Source organism: Mesoplodon mirus (assembly GCF_964341445.2).
Source record: "Mesoplodon mirus genome assembly, chromosome: 2".
Lineage (NCBI taxonomy): Eukaryota > Metazoa > Chordata > Mammalia > Artiodactyla > Ziphiidae > Mesoplodon > Mesoplodon mirus.
Genome location: NC_138977.1, coordinates 166,281,409 through 166,299,093, shown reverse-complemented (window position 1 = coordinate 166,299,093; position 17,685 = coordinate 166,281,409). Strand labels below are relative to the sequence as shown.

General features: G+C 39.4%; 1 protein-coding gene and 1 pseudogene across 3 annotated transcripts in view; one reads left to right on the top strand and one right to left on the bottom strand.

Annotated features, from left to right (window-relative positions):
* C1QTNF7 (C1q and TNF related 7) overlaps positions 1 to 17,685 on the bottom strand; it is a 137,711-nt gene that overhangs the window by 107,849 nt on the left and 12,177 nt on the right. Inside the window, exon 1 of one of the 2 annotated variants that reach the window (XM_082605241.1) lies at positions 7,986 to 8,074. The exons of the other annotated variant lie outside the window; for it this stretch is intronic. The gene's annotated coding sequence lies outside the window, so the exon portion shown is untranslated. Of the gene's footprint in view, positions 1 to 7,985; positions 8,075 to 17,685 lie in introns of those variants that run through there. 2 annotated transcript variants of the gene reach the window in all.
* On the top strand, positions 4,349 to 5,028 carry LOC309815365 (peroxiredoxin-1-like; annotated as a pseudogene). Its single transcript has one exon. The product of its transcript is annotated as a peroxiredoxin-1-like (transcript).

The following is a 17,685-nucleotide window of genomic DNA, read 5'->3' as shown; positions in this document are numbered from 1 at the left end:
GTTATAATTAAATGTTTCTGCAAACGTAGGCATCAGACATTAATGGCGGTGGGGAAAAAAGGAAGAAAACGATAATTTTTTTGAGCACTTATGGCACTTTGGTGTTTTACATATAGGATTTCCTATAATTAATTGGAGGTGTGAAGCTGCATCCACAAATCCTCCAAGGACAGAGCTTTTACATTTACGTAAGTGGAGTTATCCTGGATGCAAAGTTGGTGGGATGGCATGGCTAAGGAAGAAGGTTGAGGAACGATGACTCAGATAGGTAAGTCTGGGTTTGGACCAGGCTGAGGGGAAAGGTCTGGGATCTGAAGTTAGATTATTAATCACTCATGGAAGGATGAGAGCCTCCTTAACCTTGGATTAAGCCCTTTTATCTGGAGGAGAAGAAGGGAAAATAATTTCTAACCATTAAGATGGGCTCCATCAGCTCTCCATACTTACACCTCTTAGGTAATAATGAGTGCAAACATTTTACTGTGTGGCTGGCACTGTGCTGAATACTTTAAATTATTAAGTCACTTATCACCACAACAACCCTGTGAGGTAGGTACTATGGTTATCCCTCTCTATTCCTCTATTTTCCAGATGAGAAAACTGAGGAATAGAGAGTTTAAGTGACTTGCCCCAAATCACCCAGTTGGATTGGAATAGAGGTAGCTTGGCTCCAGGGCCCTGCATTTCATGATGATGTTGTTTTACCTCTTAAGGGGAGAAATAAAGCAGAACATATGTCAGACAGCTGGGCTGTGAATCTTGAGGACTCATTTCCTTAAGAAAGTCCAAAGAGTTCATGTGTTTTCTTGGTGAAATAAAGGCTGAAGGATTGCCCAGAGATCCTTTTGGCTTTTCAGTGAATTAAAATGTAACCCTCTACTCATATACATCAAAGTTTCTCCTTATTCTAATGTGAGATTTAGGAATTTGGGAAGACATCTGGAATTTGTTTATGCCATTTGGGTTTTGAAATTCAATATTAACTTCTTATAATGAAAGAGAAGAAGTCAGAGTGGGCCAGATTAGCGAAATCTGACAAACAGGACATAGATTGGCGAACTTGGCTTTACTCTCTGGCTAAAATATTCCTCTAAATACCCCGGACCATTCCTCTCCAAAAGAAAAAACACATTTTTGAAATCATTTTGACCTTCTGAATATATGTCAATGGAATAGGCTGTATTTCAAGGTTTTCTTTCTCTTCCAGATAACTTTGTAAATGCTCAAGTGACTCACTTGCCCATGCTAAGATTAAATATGGCACCAAGATAATTAGAAAAGTATCAGGTTGACTGTGTCAGTTTTTCATTCTGATCCTGGGGATGCAGCATGGGTTTCAGAGTCAGGCAGCCAAGACTGGTTTTGCCAGTTGTGTAATTTCTGGATAATCTCCCCAAACCAGTTTCTAAACCTAGAGGATATCTCAAGCAGAAGGTGTGAGGTGGAAAGCAAGGATAAAAACTGGGGATATTTAAGATGGTTCATTATGACCAAAGTGGAAATTACTTGTGAGGCCAGTTAGGTGATGGAACCTAAGAGGTAAGATCATAAGAAGTTTTGTTTCCCAAGCCAGGTGTTTGGACTCTTTCCTGAAAGCAATAGGGAACTAACAAAGGGTTGTTTTAATTGTAGTCTTTTAAAACACTGAACAGAACTGTGTTTTTTAAATTATGAATGTAATAGCTTATTGTAGAAAAAAAATAGATAAAGAAGAAGGGAAACACTTTGAACCAAACTTCGAGAGGTTTGTTAACTTCTTGGGAATGTTTTCCTTTTTTATAGATGGATGTTTTAATAAAATGTAATCAGATTGTAACCATTCTTTTATAATCTTCTTTTCTACTACAATTTTATAAATACCTAGGTAAGTCAATGTAGATTTGTTCACATTGTCATTTTAATAGCTGTATTGATGTGCCATAATTTAATATTGTTCTATTCTTGGGTGTTTCCGCATGTTGGGATAATAAAGATCCCTGTAATGAACATCTAAACTAAATTTTATTTTATTTTATTTTTTTGTGGGTTTTAAATTTTGGCGGTGCCACGCGGCTTGCGGGATCTTACTTCCCCAACCAGGGATTGAACCTGAGGCGTTGGCAATGAAAGCATGGAGTCCTAACCATTGGACTGCCAGGGAATTCCCTGTAACTAAATTATAGCACATGTCCATAATAATTTCCTTAGTATAAACTTTAAGACATGGAAGGATGTGCTTATTTTAAAGAGTGTCACATATATTGCCAAGGCACTCCTCAGTAAAATTGTTTATTGATACCTTAACCAACAGAATTTGAGGCTACTCATTTCATTCTAGAGCCTGAGCAGGACATGACAATTAATTTCTGATAGATTAGAAACAATGTTCCAAGAAAGCAACAAAGATGGTGAAATTAGAGTAATTATGAGGAATGGGGATTTCGAATGTGGAAAATTGCCAACTTGAAAGAGGGAACTGGTGGCATCTGCAGATATTTGAGAGACCACCGTGTGGAAGGAGGCTTGACCCTGTTCTGGGTAATTCTCAAGGACAGAGCTAGGATCAATTAGTAGAAGTCCCAGGAAGAGAGTCTGCCTTAATAGGAGGAAGTTTTTTTTTTTTAAATCAATTTCATGCTAAAATATGCAAATGGCTGATTCAGTATCTTGGTAAGATGTCTCAGGGATAATTCCAGTTGTTGTCTGTGTCCTTTCAAGGAAAAAAAACAATTCTATAATGCAACATTTTATCTTTTTCAACATCCATGGTGTCCTCTGTGCTAGTTAATACTTACACATCTTAAAAATAAATTGAGTTGATAGAAATTGACCAGAGTCCTGCCAGGCTGAGTTTAAATGCAAATGTTAAGTGTGTGAATAACTTTTAGATACAGTCAATACTCATTATTTGTGAATTCTGTATTTGCAAATTTGCCTACTTGCTGAAATTTATTTGCAACCCCCAAATCAATACTCATAGTGCTTTCCTGGTTGTTTGCAGATATGCACAGAACTGCAAAAATTTGAGTCACCTGACATGCATGTTCCCAGCTGAGGTCGACCAAGGCTATGGTTTACTTTCTTCTTTCAGCTTTTGTACTATAAACAAGAATCTGTTTCACAGTCTATGTACTGTCATGTTTTTTGCACTTTTTGGTTTTTGTTGGTGATTTTGCTGTTTAAATTGACCCCCAAGCAGAGAAGTGCTGTCTAGTGTTCCTAAGTGCACAAGAAGGCTGTGATATGCCTTATGGAGAAAATACGTGTGTTAGATAAGCATCATTCAGGCATGAGTTGCATTTCTGTTGCCTGCATTCAATGCTAATGAATCAACATATGTATTAAAGTGTCTTTAAACAGAAACACATGTAACACAAGGGTATGTGTAGGTCAATTGCTGAAAATGCTGTGACCAGAAACTTCTAGGAACCTAACTTTGTATTTCCCCTAGGAGAAATGAATTTGCTAATTCAGCCTTTAGAATGACCTTAAATAGGACATAGCTACTGTGAACAGCAAGAATTGACTATATGTGTTCTTAAAACACTGATGGAGTCCTTTTGCTCACAGAACCCAACTCTCAAATGCCTAGTCACCCACTCCAATCCCAAAACCCTAATTATTCAGAGGATACCTGGCTGTCCATGTGGAGTACTTGAGGCTTTTCAGTGAGCCAGACCATGCTATTACACCTGCCAGACCTTGATGGAGGAGGCCAAACCCAACCAAGTCAGGGGTTAGGGACAGCCCAAGTCTAGTGACATTGCCTTTTTCTGTGATGAGTTATTTAAATATAGTCTGTCCTCTAATAGTTAGGGCCTGTGTTTTCCTCCTATTTAATCTCCCTTAATATAGAGCACAGTTTCAAGTGACATGAAAATCTTTCTGGATGGGGAATAGCAGTGAACCTTAACAAGCCTTAAAAATAACTGTTGTGAAAAGACCAAAACTCTAATTTGAAAAGATACATGTACCCCAATGTTCATTGCAGCATTATTTACAATAGCCAAGACATGAAAGCAACCTAAGTGTCCATCAACAGATGCATGGATAAGGAAGATGTGGTATATACATATACAATGGTATATTCCTCAGCCATAAAAACGAATGAAATAATGCCATTTGCAGCAACATGGATGGAACTAGAGATTATCATACTAAGTGAGATAAGTCCGACAGAGAAAGACAAATATCATATGATATCACTTATATGTGGAATCTAAAAAACTGATACAAATGAACTTATTTACAAAACAGAAACAGACTCACAGACATAGAAAACAAATTTATGGTTACCAAAGAGGAAAGGGGGCATGTCTCCTTCCTGACTCTCCTCTGTGGTTTGTCTGTGAAAACTGCTGATAGCAATATGTCTTCAGGAAATGCCAAAATTGGGCACCGTGCCCCCCGTTTAAAGCAACTGCTGTAATGTCAGATGGTCAGTTCAAAGATATCAGCCTATCTGACTACAAAGGAAAATATGTTGTGTTCTTTTACCCTCTTGACTCCACTTTTGTGTGCCCCATGGAGATCATTGCTTTCACTGATAGGTCAGAAGAATTTAAGAAACTCAACTGCCAAGTGATTGGTGCTTCTGTAGATTCTCACTTCTGTCACCTGGCATAGATCAACACATCCAAGAAACAAGGAGGACTGGGACCCATGAACATTCCCTTGATATCAGACCCCAAGTGCACCATTGCTCAGGACTATGGGGTCTTAAAGGACGATGAAGGCATCTCATTCAGGGGCCTTTTTATTACTGATGATAAAAGGTATCCTTCAACAGATTACCATAAATGACCTTCCTGTTGGCCGTTCTGTGGATGAGACACTGAGACTAGTTCAGGCCTTCTAGTTTACTGACAAACATGGGGAAGTATGCCCAGCTGGCTGAAAGCCTGCCAGTGATACCATCAAGCCTGATGTCCAGAAGAGCAAAGAATATTTCTCTAAGCAGAAGTGAGCACTGGGCCATTTTAGGGCCAGGCTGCAGTAGATGGCCATGAGAACAAAACTATTGTCTTTTGTACTATTGTCATGCTTAAAACACAGACCTTACACTCAGCCCAGATGTGGTGTGGGACAGGACAGGCCTTTCCTGCAGGGGTTGGGGAGGCCAGCCTTTCTTCCTCTGGAGGGAATAGCCTGAGCTGTATTATGGAGCAGGCAAACTGATGTGTATAGTTGTAGGGTATCACTTTTTGTCTTTTGTAGTTTTATTAAACTTGAGCTGAGACCTTGTTGATTCTTCATTTTAGGGGGGCATTAGCCTTTGAGTGTAAGAGGAATTCACTTTTTGCTTTCCCTCTTTAGGGGAAAATGAGGTGTGAGAGCTGCCTCAGAATCAGGAAATTATATTGAGAGGAAATGCAAGTAGATACAGGGAATGGACCTGAAGCAAGGTGTTTCATTTCACCATATCTGGAGAAAAGCAAGACCTACTATAGTATTGGCCAAGGCACTGCAATTTATGCATAAACTGGGTAGCAGGTTAAGAGCCCAATGAGATTACTGACATTTACTTTTATACTACTGGGAGGGCTGTATGAAAACCTGAAGCTTGGCCTCTTCTGATAAATGCCTGGTACTTGTTCTGTAAAAGATCAGAGATATAGGCTTCAGTAGCTTTGGAACTAAAAGCGGGAGGGGGAGAAAAACACAAGCACTGGTGCTCATAGGGTAGGACTTTCTGTGTCAAAAGCACAGTGCTGAGCACCTCGTAGCTTCCCTGGGTTTCTATCCTTGATTTAAGGGTAGTTCTTTCTTGTCCTCATATTATTGTCCTGAGGGAGGGTTGTCAGTGGGGCAAAGGCGGATTCCTCCTGGGCTCTTGAGGCTAGGGCAGATTCAGGACTGAGAATCCTTCTGTATATCATGTGGTGCCCTTCTAGACACCTTCCAGACATGGCTACCCCAGCCTACCTACCCCTCCAGTATTCAGACAAGCAAGAACTATGAGCGGCAGTATAGGATTCCCGGGGCCTTTAATAATAGCTTATTATATGCCAGGCACTATTTCGTATTTATTCAGTCTCCATAATAACCCTCTGAGGCAGGTACTGTTATTTAGGGGATAGTTGCTTCTTAAGCCCTGTAACAAGTAGTAGCACCTTGAAGCACTGCAGAGAAATGGTAACAGGTAATAATCCCATATTCCAAGGCAGGTAGCAAGTCTGGATCTGCTTTGGTCTTTTGACCAAACTTCTTTGAGCCTTGTTATCTTCATTTAAGATCTCTACTATAATTCTTTATCAAAAATGATCATCTTGTACCCAATAAAAGTCTTGTCTAGCCAAAAAAAAAAAAAAGAAGAAAGTGAGGGATGGATAATTAGGAGTTTGGGATTAACATATACACATTACTATATATAAAATAGATAAACAAGAAGAACCTACTGTATAGAACAGGAACTATATTCAATATCTTGTGATAACCTATGATGGAAAAGAATCTGAAAAAAAAATATATGTATAACTGCTATACACCAGAAACTAACACAACATTGTAAATCAGCTATACTTCAGTTAATAAAAATAACTGTTGACACTTACTGAGCATTAAGAAGACTAAAAAATGTATGAAGGGCTTTGGTGAAAGCTGTTGTGCCAATCTCCCACCCAGCAGATTTCTCTGCAGACCAGTAACTAAAGGGTTAATATCTGGCAGAGCAGGGGGCTTCCACCCCCCAGCTCCAACCTCCAGATTGCTGAGCCCGGAGCACTTGATCTCAGTTAATCTCCAGCACTGCTCTCTACATTGCCCTTCTTATCCACATTTCTTTGATGAGAAAAATAAGCTTTAGAGAAGGTGTGAGACGTGTCTAACACACACAACTAGAAAGTGGCAGAACTGGGGTTTGAGCATAACAGTTTTCAAGTAGCCAGTCCATGTCTGAAAACTGGCAGCCGAATTTGATCCACTGCTTTGTTTGGGGTTTTACAGGTGATCTGAATTAGTTGCTATTATTTAAACATTGGGAAGTAAATTGAGGGTGTCCGAGAAACTGGTACCAGAGCATGGAAGCTCTGGTTTTCAGGTCTTCACTCAGCCCAGTGCATTCATTTGCATTTCCTGCCTGGCTCTGGAGGCATTGATTTATGATCATGCTGACCTCTGTAGTCAGCCCCTTACTTTGAGTATAATGCTGTCATGTATATTATTTCATCTCATTCTCATGCTTTTATGACTATTCTGCAGCCGAAGGAATTTGCCCAAGATCAGATGTCTAAGTGAGCTGAGATGCAATGTTATTTCTCTAGCCTCTTCTCCTACACCGTCTTCTTGAATTATGCACAGACCCACTACCTGCGAAAAGCAAGGTCTGGTTAAGATGTTCCTAATGCAATGGACTCTGGAGATTGCTCTGATAAAAGCGAGGATCCAGCGGTGCAGAGCAGGGGTGGGGTGAGGCAACAATGTCTCTATGGAAAATTGTTCTTTAAGTGTGAAGTTCAAGTGAGCCCTCCATGTTCTGCCATTCCTGCTTTGGGACCGTAGTTTAAATTTGTGTTCTAGGGCATTGGGAACAATTCTCTAAGAGGCAAGCACATTTTTTTTCCCCAAGCAGCTTGCTTCTCATCACCATCTCCTTGCTTCCTAAGGTCAACATCCTGGTAGTGGGGGCTCCCCTTCTTTAGTAGGTGTTCTCTGCTGGAAGAGTTCCTGGAATTCGCTCACTGTCAGGGTGACATTTCCACATCAAAGGCCACAGGAATTAGGCCATCCCATGGGAGCCCATCGGACAGAGCACAAACAACCTAAAGATGCCTGTCTCATCCAAACAGCACACAGCACAGCCAAAATGGCATGCAGAGCCTCCCGACAGCCATGGCCTTGAGTGTCATGGAATTCTGAGGAAAGTCCCCCAGCTGGTCTCCCCACTTCCAGTCCCTCTTCCAAACCATGGCCAGCTTAATCCTTCTAAAACTCTGTTTCCTTCTTGTCTCCCTCACTCAAAAGCCTTTGATGTGTTCCCAGTTCCTTGAAAATAAAGTCAGAATTACCTCTCCTGTGTTCTGTGTCCTTCACGGCTTGAACCTTCTCCAACCCTTATCTAGCTTTCATCTCACTACTTTCCTTCCGGAACATTCTTCTCTGATCAAACAGGGATACTTGGCCTTCACCAAAGACTCCATCTGCAAATTTTTCTTTTTTCTGTTCTCCACTGGGTGTGGGGGTCTGTATTCTTTCAAGACCCAGTCCAACCTTCTCTCTTTTGATGTTGAAGACTTCTGATTCTCATTTTCCCTAGTTGGAAAGAGAGTTGTGTTGAGGATTAAGTTCATTAAACTAGCCGACCACAAAAACTGCTGTGGAGGAGGAGGAGATGGTCATGCTTCTTCATGGAGATCCACGAATATTGGGATGTCCCTTGACTGAAGTTTTAGACTCACACAAAACATTGGCTTCCAGTTTCCAAGTGTTGAAATGAATACAAGGCTTATCAACTCAGTATATAATATATTTCTTTTTTGTTACCTTCTAAGTTTCATTCATTCACTGATTCAAACAGAGTTTGGATAAATAGTAGTCTCAATCTATGCTTCAACTCATATCTTATCCACACACTTGCCACATTTTCTACTTCTTTTTCTTTCTTGGTAAATGGGACTAATACCATTCTGAAGGGGTAACTGGGAGGACTGAATGAGATAATGTTCATCGATTATTGTGTCTGGCATGTGTAAGGCACATGCCAGACACAAAATTGGCACTTAGCAAATGCCCAGCTTTCCTTCTGATGAATTTTGTAATCAATCCGGGACATCACAGAGAGGAATCTTGTCCAAATTACCACATGTTCCCTGGACTGATTTTTGTCTGAGATACAAGCTCTACCTGAAGTGTTTGTATTTCATAGGTGTATTGCATGGCTTCTCTTGAATTTTTATTAGACTAATTTTTGAAGAAAATCTGAAAATAAGAGCCAGAAGAAAATGTTCAGCTGATCCTTCCTTATATGGGCATTTTGGCAATTTTTCTGTCCAAACTAAACAGCCTCTGTTATGTTCTTACCCAACTTGATTCCCAAAGAGTCTAAAACTTGTCATGGAATGAACTTGCTAGCCAGTTTCTTTTAAAATATAATATTAAAATATGTTTTAAAAAGGCAACACAAAATATCTCTGGCTCTTTCATGTGGACATTGCATCAGCAATTTCCAGGCCTTTTGATTGGAAGGAAAAACAATGTTTTGCTCACTCCCCCATCTGAGTATAAGGGATAACTGATAATAATATCTACAGGTGGCAGCCCAAATGGAAATCATCTCTTTGACACATGATGCAGCTATTTGGAACCCATACTTTTTTATTAAATTTCATTCTCCTCTAAGCTAATATCCCAGAAATCAAACAGCCCTCTGGACCCTATATACCTGGACGTACTAGGAGGAAAATATTGCTTGCAAATGGATACTGATCAGTTTTCAGGGGTAATCAAGGGGCGTGGAGATTCAGTTTGAGCAAGAGAAGATGGCCAAATGAGCTGGCACAAGTTGGATGATTTGGCAGGCAGAAGTCAGCAAGGATGATAAGTCCAGGGAAGGAGGAAGACATGGACAGATGGTGGAGAGGAATGATGTTGAGAATGACCATTGCTGTCCAAACCCCGCTGCACTTGCGCATGGAGCATTTTCAGGTTAGTGTCTGCTGTGGGCAACCTCAATTCTGGCTGCCCCTCCACTATCTTCCTGGGCATCTGTGTCAGTGATGACAGACCTCATGCCCACCTCTCTCTGAAATGCTTTGTCCCTTGCTCAAGCCCTTCTGCAGCCTCGGATACATTTTCACTTTTTCATTCATTTCATCCAGAGGTCCTGGAGCCAGGACATCACCTTTCACAGCATAGTTTTTGTCATTTTGCAGATTTCAAAGGAAGCACACAACTCTCCAAGGATTGAACTTGTGCTTTATCTGGAGGCACAGGGCCAGGGTAAAAAGACTGTGGGCTTTGGGGTCATAGAGACTCAAGTTCGAATCTTGGTTTTGTCACTTATTTTTTTTTTTGTTTTTTTTTTGGCAGTACGCGGGCCTCTTACTGTTGTGGCCTCTCCCGTTGCGGAGCACAGGCTCCAGACGCGCAGGCTCAGTGGCCATGGCTCACGGAGCTAGCTAGCTCCACGGCATGTGGGACCTTCCCGGACCGGGGCACGAACCCGTGTCCCCTGCATTGGCAGGCGGACTCTCAACCACTGCGCCACCAGGGAAGCCCGGTTTTGTCACTTATTGACTCTGGACAAACCACGGGGCCTCTCTGAATCTCATTTCTTCATCTGAAAAGTTTCCTCATCTGTAAAATGGGAGGCAGCCACTTTACAGGATTTTGTGAGGATTAAGAGCAGCCATCAAGTGACATATTTGACACACAGCAGAAAATGGAACAATTGGCAGTTAAGATGAAAGGAGTGGTGAGACATAAAGCAGAGGGCATAATTGGTCAAGATCCTGTGATGTATCTGAAATCATCAAGATGAAATCTATTTGATCAGTGCAAACATTTTTTTCACTATTTCCCCAAATTTAATTTGGAAGTGTACAAGACGTGGTAGACTCAGCTTTGGTTCAAATATGTTTAGGTCTCCCATATTCTAGAAATAACCCGTTTTGCTTTTGCTAACTCCTCACGCTGTCTTCCTCATTCTTCCTTTCTGTGTTCCACCATATTTGTTGAAGGATTAAGCTACACCTGCTGTAGACTCTTCCTAGTCACTCACTCCTTCCTTTTAAGCCTGATTTCTGTTCCCACAGCTCTCCTGAAAAGTATCTCTAGAGTTTAGAAAATTATCGATGTGCTCACACCAGTGTGTACACATCCAGCCTCGTCAGCTCTGCAGCTTTCCACACCATTGGCTAGTAACTTTCTCTAAAAAGGTAGTTCTCAAACTTGGCTGTATATTAGAATCACCTGGGGGGCTTTAAAAATTATTTACACCTGGATCCCAGCATCAGGGATTCTGATGTAATGGTCTGGGGTGCAAACTGGGCTTTAGGTTTTTTCAAAGCTCCCTTGTTGATGATTAAGGTGCAGCTAGGGTTGAGAACTACAGCTAAGACTCTCTTTCTCTTTTATTTGTATAATATTGCAAAGCTCTGTTTCACATCTTCTGAATTTCTTTTGGGGTCTTCCTCAAATCTTACTCTTACAGTGTATTTTTCTGTAATAAAGGAGTCAAGTGTTGCAGTTAAGGCAATTTATAGTTAGACTTTTTGCTATGGTGTTGCTAAAGGAAATCTGCCACTTGTGGTTAATCAGAAAGCTTACCAAATGCAGGTTCAAGGTATGGCTGGATACGATGGGGAAAGAATGAGGAAATGAAGGAAGGAAAGAAAATCTTATGCTTTATGATCCAAAAAATAACCCTGTGTATCTAATGCTTTCTCTTCTATTGCATTTCAACAGAAATACCAGGAATATTAATCTTAGCTATGACTGATTGAGCACTATGGTATATCCTCATAGCAACCTCAATGAGATGGATACTATTATCCTCATTTTTTACATCAAAGAAATGGAGATGGGCAGAGTTATTTCCCCAAGGACACAATCCTAGAAAAATGACAAAACTGTGATTTTTAACTCGGGTCAAATCCTCTCTGTATTAGAATCCTAAGTAATTGATGCCAAATCTTGGAGAATTGCTTCCAAAGTCCTACTTGAGGGAGATATTAAAATACCTGAAATCATACTCACATCTCCCATTAGTTTTCCCGTCTCCAGGGTAGGACCTTGCAATCCTTGTTTGTGTGCTTTGGTTTTAATATTTCTCATCCTCTGGTCACACAAGCTACCTCTACTTCAGCTTGACAATGGCCCTATTGGCATGTGGTGTCCAGAGTCTAGTATAACAGTGATAGCCTTAGGCACATTTTGGGATATGGCTGAATCAGTAACAATACAGAAAATCTGTGATGATGGTTACATTTCTATGTTCAGGAGAAAGTGTTGAAAATAAAGAACTAGGTTTTCACGGAGAGGGAGTAGTCTGAGATGGAGATACAGGTTTCTCTGCAGGCTTCAGAGGGAAGGTGACAGTGACAGAAAAGAGGAAAGAGTACAATGGAAGGGAAGATGAGGAAACTGAGTATCTGTAGGGGAAAGTAGAAAAAGATTCAGAGAAACATTTCCTTCCTCCTTCCTTCTCCCCTCCCTTCTTCTCTTCCTTCTTTCCTTGCTATTTTTCTCTCATGAACTTCACAGCTGTTGCTTGAACCCACATTCAGTAAACTTTTTTTTCATACATAACTACTCTCCATAGTTGATAAAAATCTCACACCATTATTTTTGCTTCCCACAAATATAATACATACAAATATTTTTCTGAAATACTAAGGTTAGCAAATTAAGTATCTTGAGACTAATATAACCACATACAACTGCTGTTCTACTGACTTCCAGGAACAAAAGAAAAAGAAAAAAATTATTATCAAGATGCTCTGGGTTTCCTTTTATTAGTGTTAGGGATTCGGAATTATAATCATCTGCCAGTAATAATTTATACATTCTAGTTGATTGTCTACAAATAAAATATCGCTGGCTCTGCTTTGTGATTTCTGGATTTGACACGACACTGACAATACTGAGGATTTCTTTTAGCAACCTCCTAGCAATGCCTTCAACTACAAAATTCCTTCATTATAAGATTTGCATTCTTTACTACAAAAAACAATATTCTAAATAGGATTTGAATGAGCTTTTAACACAATACAACACTGGATAGCCAGTGAGAGATTAATGAGCTGTTGAAAAGAAAGCTGAGATATGGAGAAAACAGTTGCTCCAAGATATGGAGAAAACAGTTGCCTGGGTCAGGGAAAGAGGAAAGGAATTCATTTCTTCTCCTCCAGTACTTTACCCCAGCACACCAGAGAACACATGGGTCACTTTAAGCCTGAAAGGACTCTGCGTTTGGCTGCCAGGAAGTGAAATTTCATGCTCAATCACAGTAACCAAATTGGGTCTTGTGGTTCACATATTTTGTTTCCCTTTTGCCTCAGGGCCTTGACTTTTTAATTTCTACTTAAACTGCTTCATTTTGCACATTTCTTTTAACTTGCTTCAAATCCTGTGTAAAAGGGGCATTCTGACACTTATGAGATTTGTACTATGTACCAGGCACTGCTTGGGGCACTCCAGTTATAGGGGCATACATTCTACAGGGTATGAAGTGTAAAGATGAACAAACGAAACATAGAATTTAGACTTCAGGGGTTGTTGTGGAGAAGAGGACAAGAGGAAAATGAAGAGAGGAGAGAGGACTTTGGAGAAGGTGATGGTTGGGATAAAAGAGAAAGGCTGAGAAAATAGAGGAAGAGAGAAATAGGAGGAGAATACATGAAGAGGAGCTTACAGAAAGTGAGAAAAGAGAAGCTGTGTAGAATAATGAACTGAAGGACACAAAGAATAGGGTAGAAAGAGGGAAATGGCTGAATGGTGTGGGCTGGGTGGGAAGAAGTCTAAGGGTAAGGGTGGAAAAGAGAAAAAGACAGGAGAGGCTGATTATCTGTAGAAGAGGTTGGGTGAGAAGGACGTAATTGTGTCCCCACCCCCCAAATGCAGAGGTCGAAGCTCCAATCCTCAATGTGACTATATTTAGAGGTAGGACATTTAAGGAGTTAATTAAGTTTAAATGAGGTCATGAGGGTGGGGCGCTGATCCAACAGGACATGTGTCCTTATAAGAAGAGGAAGAGACTGTGTTCCTTTCCTGCTAGAAAGAAACACAAACCCACCCATTAGCAGAGACGCTGTCTAAAATCATAATAAGGTCACAGACACCACAAAACACAACACTGGACGCTGTCCTGCTGACCAGAAAGACAAGATCCAGCTTCATCCACCTGAGCACAGGCACCAGTCCCCTTCACCAGGAAACCTAAACAACATACTGAAAAAACCATACCCACTGGGGGCAGACACAAAAACAATGGGAACTAAAACCTGAAGCCCGTGAAAAAGAGACCCCAAACACAGTAAGTTAAGCAAAATGAGAAGACAGAGAAACACACAGCAGATGAAGGAGCAAGGTGAAAACCCACCAGACCAAACAAATGAAGAGAAAACAGGCAGTCTACCTGAAAAAGAATTCAGAGTAATGATAGTAAACATGATCCAAAATCTTGGAAATAAAAAGGAGAAGATACAAGAAACGTTTAACAAGGACCTAGGAGAACTAAAGAGCAAACAAACAACAATGAACAACACAATAAATGAAATTAAAAATTCTCTAGAAGGAACCAACAGCAGAATAACTGAGGGAGAAGAACGGATAAATGACCTGGAAAATAAAATAGTGGAAATAACTACTGTAGAGCAGAATAAAGAATAAAGAATGAAAAGAATGGAGGACAGTTTCAGAGACTTCTGGGACAACATTAAATGCAACAACATTTGAATTATAGGGGTCTCAGAAGAAGAAGAGAAAAAGAAAGGGACTGAGAAAATATTTGAAGAGATTATAGTTGAAAACTTCTCAAATATGGGAAAGGAAATAGTTAATCAAGTCCATGAAGAACAGAGTCCCATACGGGCTAAATCCAAGAAGAAACATGCCAACACACATATTAATCAATTTACCAAAATTAAATACAAAGAAAAAAATATTAAAAGCAGCAAGGGAAAAACAACAAATAACATAAAAGGAAATCCCCATAAGGTTAAGAACTGGCCTTTCAGCAGAAACTCTGCAAGCCAGAAGGGAGGGGCAGGACATATTTAAAGTGATGAAAGGGAAAAACCTACAACCAAGATTACTCTACCCAGGAAGGATCCTATTCAGATTCAACAGATAAATTAAAACCTTTACAGACAAGCAAAAGCTAAGAGAATTCAGCAGTACCAAACCAGCTCTACAACGAATGCTAAAGGAACTTCTCTAAGTGGGAAACACAAGAGAAGAAAAGGACCTACAAAAACAAACCCATAACAATTAAGAAAATGGTAATAGGAATATACATATCAATAATTACCTTAAATGTAAATGGATTAAATGATCCAACCAAAAGACATAGACTGGCTTAATGGACACAAAAACAAGACCTGTACATACGCTGTCTACAAGAGACCCACTTCAAACCTAGGGACACATAAAGACTGAAAGTGAGGGGATGGAAACAGATATTCATGCAAATGGAAATCAAAAGAAAGCTGGAGTGCAATTCTCATATCAGACAAAATAGACTTTAAAATAAAGACTACTAAAAGAGGCAAAGAAAGACGTTACCTAATGATCAAGGGTTCAAACCAAGAGGAAGATATAACAATTGTAAATATTTATGCACCCAACATAGGAGCACCTCAACACATAAGGCAAATGCTAACAGCCATAAAAGAGGAAATCAACAGTAACACAATCATAGTAGGGGATTTTAACATCCCACTTACACCAATGGACAGATCATCCAAAATGAAAATAAATAAAGAAACATAAGCTTTAAATGGTACATTAAACAAGATGAACTTAATTGATATTTATAGGACATTCCATCCAAAAACAACAGAATACACCTTCTTCTCAAGTGCTCATGGAACATTCTCCAGGATAGATCATATCTTGGGTCACAAATGAAGCCTTGGTAAACTTAAGAAATTGAAATTGTATCAAGTATCTTTTCTGACCACAACACTCTGAGACTAGATATCAATTACAGGAAAAAAAACTGTAAAAAATACAAACACATGGAGGCTAAAGAATACACTACTTAATAACCAAGAGATCACTGAAGAAATCAAAGAGGAAATCAAAAAATAAGTAGAAACAAATGACAATGAAAACACGACGATCCAAAATGTATGGGATGTGGCAAAAGCAGTTGTAAGAGGGGACTCTATAGCAATACAGTGCTACCTCAAGAAACAAGAAACATCTCAAATAAACAACCTAACATTACACCTAAAGCAATTAGAGAAAGAAGCACAAAAAAGCCCAAAATTAGCAGAAAGAAGGAAATCATAAAGATCAGATTAGAAATAAATGAAAAAGAAATGAAGGAAACAGTAGCAAATATCAATAAAACTAAAAGCTGGTTCTTTGAGAAGATAAACAAAACTGATAAACCATTAGCCAGACTCATCAAGAAAAAAGGGGGTAGACAAATCAATAGAATGAGAAATGAATAGAAGAAGTAACAACCGACACTGCAGAACTACAAAGGATCATGAGAGATTACTCCAAGCAACTGCATGCCAATAAAATGGACAACCTGGAAGAAATGGACAAATTCTTAGAAAAGACAACCTTCTGGGACTGAAACAAGAAGAAATAGAAAATATAAACAGTCCATTCACAAACACTGATATTGAGACAGTGATTAAAAATCTTCTAACAAACAAAAGCCCAGGACCAGATGGCTTCACAGGTGAAGTCTATCAAACGTGTAGAGAAGAGCTAACAACTATCCTTCTCAAAATCTTTCAAAATATATCAGAGGGAGGAACACTCCCAAACTCATTCTATGAGACCAACATCACCCTGATACCAAAACCAGATAAAGATGTCACAAAGAAAGAAAACTACAGGCCAATATCACTGATGAACATAGATGCAAAAATCCTCAACAAAATACTAGCAAAGAGAATCCAACAGCACATTAAAAGGATCATACACCATGATCAAGTGGGGTTTATCCCAGGAATGCAAGGATTCTTCAATATATGCAAATCAATCAATGTGATACACCGTATTAACAAATTGAAGGAGAAAAAACATGTGATCATCACAATAGATGCAGAAAAAGTTTTCAACAAAATTCAACACCCATTTATGATAAAAATCCTCCAGAATGTAGGCATAGAGGGAACTTATCTCAACGTAATAAAGGACATATATGACAAACCCTCAGCCTACATCATTCTCAATGGTGAAAAACTGAAACCTTTTCCACTAAGATCAGGAACAAGACAAGGGTGCCCACTATCACCACTATTATTCAACATAATTTTGTCAGTTTTAGCCACAGCAATCCGAGAAGAAAAAGAAATAAAAAGAATCCAAATCAGAATAGAAGAAGTAAAACTGTCACTGTTTGCAGATGACATGATATATACATAGAGAATCCTAAAGATGCGACCAGAAATCTGCTAGAGCTAATCAATGAATTTGGTAAAGTAGCAGGATACAAAATTAATGCACAGAAAACTCTTGCATTCCTATATACAAATGATGAAATATCTGGAAGATAAATTAAGGAAACACTCCCTTTTACCACTGCAACAAAAATAATAAAATACCTAGGAATAAACCTACCTAAGGAGACAAAAGACCCGTATGCAGAAAACTATAAGACATGATGAAAGAAATTATAGATGATACAAACAGATGGAGGGATATACCATGTTCTTGGATTGGAAGAATCAACATTGTGAAAATGACTATACTACCCAATGCAATCTACAGATTCAGTTCAATCACTATCAAGCCACCAGTGGCATATTTCCCAGCACTAGAACAAAAAATTTCACAATTTGTATGGAAACACAAAAGACCCTGAATGGCCAAAGCAATCTTGAGAAAGAAAATTGGAGCTGGAGGAATCAGGCTCCCAGACTTCAGACTATACTACAAAGCTACAGTAATCAAGACAGTATGGTACTGGCACAAAAAAAAATATATAGATCAATGGAACAGAATAGAAAGCCCAGAGATATACCCACGCAATATGGTCACCTTATTTCTGATAAAGGAGTCAAGAATATACAATGGAGAAAA